Below are 6,136 nucleotides of genomic sequence, written 5' to 3'. Positions count from 1 at the left end.
GTGTATTGTGAATGAAGAGGGCATTCAAATCGAGGGAAAAGCTCACCGGTCCCAATGCAAGACATCAGACACTCCACGTCTTGACAACTCACGCAAAGGACAAACATATAACAATGCTGTTGCCCAGCAGGGTAAGTCAATATATTGTTTTATTTTAAGCTAAGTTAATGTTTAGTTGTGACTCCCTAAAGCTTTCATTATCTAATATTAAACTTTTAGTTGCGTAAAAGTTTCACCATGTAAAGCCAGCCAAAAAAGTGAACCACCATCACCTGGCGATCGAGACCGACAATGAAATTAAGGAGCAACACCGTTCCTATAAAGCCGGGTAGGTCTTTATTAACTGTTACAATCATTTACAAAGCAAAAGCAGCACGTGTATACATTCAGTAGCTTGCGCAGCATAAAAGTCCTAACTAGTTAATGATGTACTAATGTACTCTGCTAATGTTAGTTCCACAGGGTTATTTGCATAAAACACAAGTCAAAAGATTAGGAAATAAATGATTATATTTTTATTTAAATATCTGCTTTGATTAAAAAAACTAGAAAGCATTAATGCCGATCTCCCGATTGCATATTTTTACTGAATATCGGTCTATAATGAGTGATGCGTCGTATACTATAGTAGATTAAACTACCAAACACATGCTTACATATAAATGCATCTGTAATATAAACATCATAACACTGTTGGGGACAATTCTGCATAAGTACTTTTACTTTTGATACTTGCATACTTTTACTCGCGTACATTGTTAATGCAGGACTTCACTGTGGTATTTCTTCTTTTATTTAAGCAAAGAATCTGAAAGAGGATTCCACCACTGCCATTAGCCGAGCACACGCATTACTGTAACAGCAAGGTCATTGTTGGAGACGTCTTTAATGCAACAATGCAGACTGACCCAATTAAGCAGCGGGAAAAGACAATCACGGCCGTAGTAGGGGTACTACTGATGAGCCTGTGTTTGTGTGCTGAAGCGGGGAGTGCGTAGGGAGGACGCCAGGCAGGGGTGGGAAGTCCGGTCCCTGTTTCTTTTTTTTCTTTTTTTTTTGATGGCGGGTGGAGTGGTGGAGCTGAGCGGCGGTTCACCCCAGAGACCTCCCTCCCTCCCCGCGCTGGGAAACAAAAGGGGCTTTTTCTCTGAGGAGCACAGTGACGTGGGAGGCGGCTGTGAATGTGGGCCATGTGTCAGGGCTGCTGCTGCTGCTGCTGCTGCTCCGTTTGTCTGCTTCCCAAACCTCCAGAATAATACGGTCGTTAACTTTTTGATCCAAAATTGCATACCACTTCTGCAAGTTGCGACGCAGCTTGTCATTCTCTGGACGCATTAAGGTGAGGGAATAAAAGTCCCCCTCATTAAAGACCACTGAGTAATTTGAAGATTGCTTGACATGCTGTATACTCCAGGCACAAAGCATAACTGTGGGATTAACAAGGCCGTACGCATGTGATTGATTGGATTATTATGCCGTTGCATGAGAATCTGTACGCCTGCACGGTGAGGTCATATTTACACTGTCACACAGCCGCCTGCGGTACATGCAAGCTGCTGCTTTTTCACTGGTTAAGCCCTTTTCGGGTAATGAGTCGAGAAGGAAATGGGTAAACAGAACCCTTGTAAACGTGCTGTGGGGAAGACTGACACAGCGAGGGCCCCCGGCCTTTAATCAGCGGAGTGACAGAAGTGAAAGGAGGCTGTGTTCTGAGAGCAGATAGGAGTACAACAGGAGGGGCCGACGTTCTGCACTACCCCCACCAGCACTGACAGGGTGGTGGTCACTCTTGAACTGTCTTTATCTGCTCTAATGATGATTCACACACACACACACACACACAGTTTTTAAGCAACAGATGCCCCACGGCGCTCACGGGGGAGATTTATGGCTGATGTTTCAGGTGTACTAATGATGCATAACACGTTCCTCTGCTTTCATGTAATGACAAGTTGACTATAATGGTTTTTCCCACCACATGTCAACACTTCAAAAGTTAACACTTAACCAATTAATCGATTATCAAAATGGTGATTAATTTGCAGCTCTAGTAAAATTTGCGAGGGATTTTCCATTTCACGAAAAAAAAAGAAAAGAAAATCATGCCCAAAAACAGCTGATTGAATTTTGAATTCAATCAGTAGTGGAACTTTTTCTTATAAACAAAATAAAGCTATATGTGACATGAAACTGAGTGTTGGCTCTAGTTTCTAGGTTTGGTGCCTACTCTCGGTTTGGCAGCTCAAATGTGGTCGGGGTGAAAAACAATTTAGCAGTAGCACCCGGCCACAAAACATTTCCAGTTGCAGAGCAAGTGTTGAAGCTTTTTCTAATAAATGGAGCACAAACTTTACCTTGGAGCTCTAAATGAACAAAAAGCTACCGTATATACAGTATGCACTGAATGAATACACTACTGTATCTGGAGGTCGTGTTGGAATCTCGCCCACACACACTTTTCATAAGAGACCAAACCGCAAACTGTGTTTGAAGTATAAAATGTAAAAGTTCAGCCATGTGTTATGTCTGAGCAGCGATAGTCTGCACCCACATAGGAGACGTGTATCAAGGTCATACAAGCGTTCTTGAGTCAACTAGTTCTTCCTTCAGTGAGAGGACTGTAGGGTCTAAATTGTGAGCACTTTGGCTTTTATGAAAGGTAACTGGACACCTTCACAGGAGAGAGACAGACAGCTTTAAACTTCAGCTGTAAGCCTTCAGACCTTTTCAGACCAGGACAGTTCGTTTACACTGCGTGGTGACATACGACCACCCTTTCTCCTGGATTATACATACGCACACTCTCGAGTATTACGTCACGGGGTCATGTTTAGTGTCAGGACAGCCAGGCCTCTGAGGCTTTAGCGGCCAGTGGGGCAGGGGTCGTGTCCCCGGAGAGGCCTGTGACGGCTGAGACCACTTTGGGAGTACAGACCTCTTTGTGTATGAGCTGAGACTCTTCTCAAGAGGGAGGAAATTCAGGCCTCCGCTCCAAACCCAGACGACTTCTGAAGTTTCAGAGTCCTCCCACGCCACCGAGCGGTGTTGGCACGGCTGCCCACGAGGGGGAAGGAGGGAGATGAAATGTGGGGAAACCGTGTGGCTTGGCGAGTAAGAGCAACAGGCCTCCGCATGGACCAGAAGGGAGGGGTACAAATAACTGACTGCTGTCAAAACAAAGCGCGTGTTTCCATGGATAACGGTGCATTCGGGGCTGCAGGTGTGCGGCGGCGTCTGGTCAGCTGACCCGCCGTTTCCTGACAAACAGGAAGAGCCAAATGAGTGGAGATGAAAGTTCAAGGTAGCACACAGCTGGCAGTTGTTAAGGTGGGTAAACGCAGGTGCGCTACAAGAGCGGCAGTGTGCGTGCCGCGTAAGAGGAGCCTTACCCAAACAGATGACATCAAAATGTATATGAATGCCGCCTCACAGACACACTGCAGCAGTGTGTGTGTATATAAGGGAACTCATTTCTAAAAAATGTCAGACTTTATTTTAGATTTGATTTCAGAATCATTCCAAAAAATATGATTAAACTTAATAATTTGTTTCAGGGTCAATGGAAGTCACTATCAATCACACCTTTGTTGGATTTGGTTACGAACTTTGTGCAAATGAGGCCTCCAGGAGAAAGTCGGCACTGGATGCTGGAGATTGGCCATGACACATTTAACAGAGAGCCACATTCTCCTTCCGACAGACACATGCTACCGGGCTGTGCGTCCCTGATGTGTCAGTAACACGAGGAGGGAGGTACTGTTGGGAGATAGCCTCGCAGACATACAGTATATCACTCATAATCAGTCACAATCCTGTCCTGGTGTGACTGCAGAAGCTGATATTTTAAGATAAACATCTAGCTGAAGTGTGCCGTGAATCAGGCAGATTTGATGGGAATGATATTTATTTCAGCTGTAACCGGCGTGTGCTAGCCAGTGGGGCACGCTCACGTGCATAAACACGCACTATAAGCGTGCGCGGCCAGCCCGGCTATATTAATGCTCTGGATATTGTATAGAAAACCTTTAAAGGGAATGACATTTGCAAGAAAAATACCAAGTTTGGAAAAAGATAAGTTCATGACTGTGAATATTTTTACCGTTAAATAATCAATTTATAGTAATCAAGTCATCGAGTTCATTTAGGGTCTTTTCATACATGACAAGATATGGAATTTTATTTATTTTGTAACTTTACTCCCATGTACTTTTTGAATACATTTGTTTTCAAACTCCGCTACAGTTTATACAGCCTGTTAAAAATGTAGAAATGCACTGAAATCAGCACAAAGCTGTGGTTTAGTCGCCTATTTACAGTACAACAGTACAATATTGTTTTAGGCTATAGCCTTATTATAAATTGAACTACAGTAAGCTATATTTCAGATACAGAACTGGACTGTATTATAGTATATTTGAATTATACCCAGTACAGTAATTTCTTGCGTTTGAAACAGTATGTAATAAATATAGAAATGTTAATTAGATATTAATCTGCATGAGAAATACAGAAAAAGTAAAAAATTGGTTATAATAATCATCCGCTTATAGTGATCAATTTCGACTTGATCACTGTAAGATTTTTTCCACTGCACAAAACACCAAGTACAGCTGAGGCTGATGGGACATTTGCTTACAGCTAAAGCAATTAATGAACGATTAAAACTGTTTTCTGTTCATTTTCTGTTGTTGACTGAAGCGAATAAGCGCTTAATCGCTTTAAGGACTAACGGTGTTTACTTGAGAGTAAGTACACTTAATGCATGTCAACAGCAAGGTCAACTGTGGTCATGTAAAACAGTGAGAAAACAACACTATTTACATTTGTAAAAAAATAAATAAAAAAAAGTCCAAAGATGACAAACTGATGTGCCAATAGCTTCCAACTGGAAAAACACCAGGACAACAGCTTCAGTCAGTCAAGGGGTTGGACAGTGTATTATGTCTGTCGATACTGTCCTGTGGCAGTGAGGTCATACATGCCCAGACATGTCTCCTGAAATGAGGTCATCTCTACTGTTTGAAAGGTCATCTTGCTTCACAGTCTGCGGTCACACTGAGGGAATCAATGTGCAGCACTGCAGGAGGACTATATATCTCTGTTTACCGATAAAGGCGGCCTGCAGAGGTAAACTGCTGCTAATTTGTAACTGGTGTGAAATGGGTGGACGACCTCGAGCCAGCGTGAGTCTGGTTATCAACCAGCTAGCTCTGAGGCGCGAGTGTGTGTTAACAGCTAGTGATGATGAAACCTGCCAAGAGGAGAAAACTGTGTCCTACATCCTTCAGAATGACTGTTAAAGCCAAGTGAATCCATTCGAGAGTAGTCAAATACATGTTTAATAGCTCCGCACAAGGCCGACGGGCGGTAACATAACGGACAAAACACTGAGTCAAACAATGTGTAAGCTGTTAGAGAACCGGCTACCAGCTGCTAGCACTTTGCCGTGTACATTAATATTTGGTGCACTCAGCTCGGGCACAGTTTCATAATACTGTGTAGCATTTCATTACCTTTAATTGCCCAATAACATTCAAGCTTGTGTCAGCGAATGGTGAAGTGAACCAGAAAGACCTCAATGAATCACTTGGCAATGGGCTTTTGTTCTTGTTGAATCTACTCGGTGCACTAAAAAACCTCGGGGGCAGCGACGGAGAATCGTTTGTTTTACGCCCCACTTCCAGAGGCCTCCATGATCCAGCTGGCACACAAAACCCCGAAACTTTTACCCTCCCACCCCCCAACCTCTCATCATTTTATTTAAACTGGAGTGAATGCACCACGTCTAATGAGCGGAGATTAACAACGCAACAATGACGGGACGATTCCCCCGGCAGAGGCGGCTTACAAGTCAAGTAAATAAAGATAAGCAGTTGTAGATTTGCGATTCTTCACTCTGATGATGGAGGGCTCATTTCATTTTTGTTTACAGACAGGGGGGGGGGGGACATGAGCTCAAGCGTAATTCATCACACTCGCCCCGGTTCTGCATTTATCATCTCCAAGACCAGCTTGCTTCCCATTTTGTTTTTGTAACACAAAAGCCGCCCTGATATAAATTCCAGTTTAAACCAGAGGCCAAGGCTACGTTTTCCCAAGTGCTTTGAGACCTTGAGACCGGTTCTGTGACTCAGAC

This window comes from Sebastes fasciatus, chromosome 20 (assembly GCF_043250625.1).
Source record: "Sebastes fasciatus isolate fSebFas1 chromosome 20, fSebFas1.pri, whole genome shotgun sequence".
In the NCBI taxonomy this organism is placed as follows: domain Eukaryota; kingdom Metazoa; phylum Chordata; class Actinopteri; order Perciformes; family Sebastidae; genus Sebastes; species Sebastes fasciatus.
The sequence above is the reverse complement of the archived record's forward strand: the minus strand, read 5'-3'. Positions refer to the sequence as shown.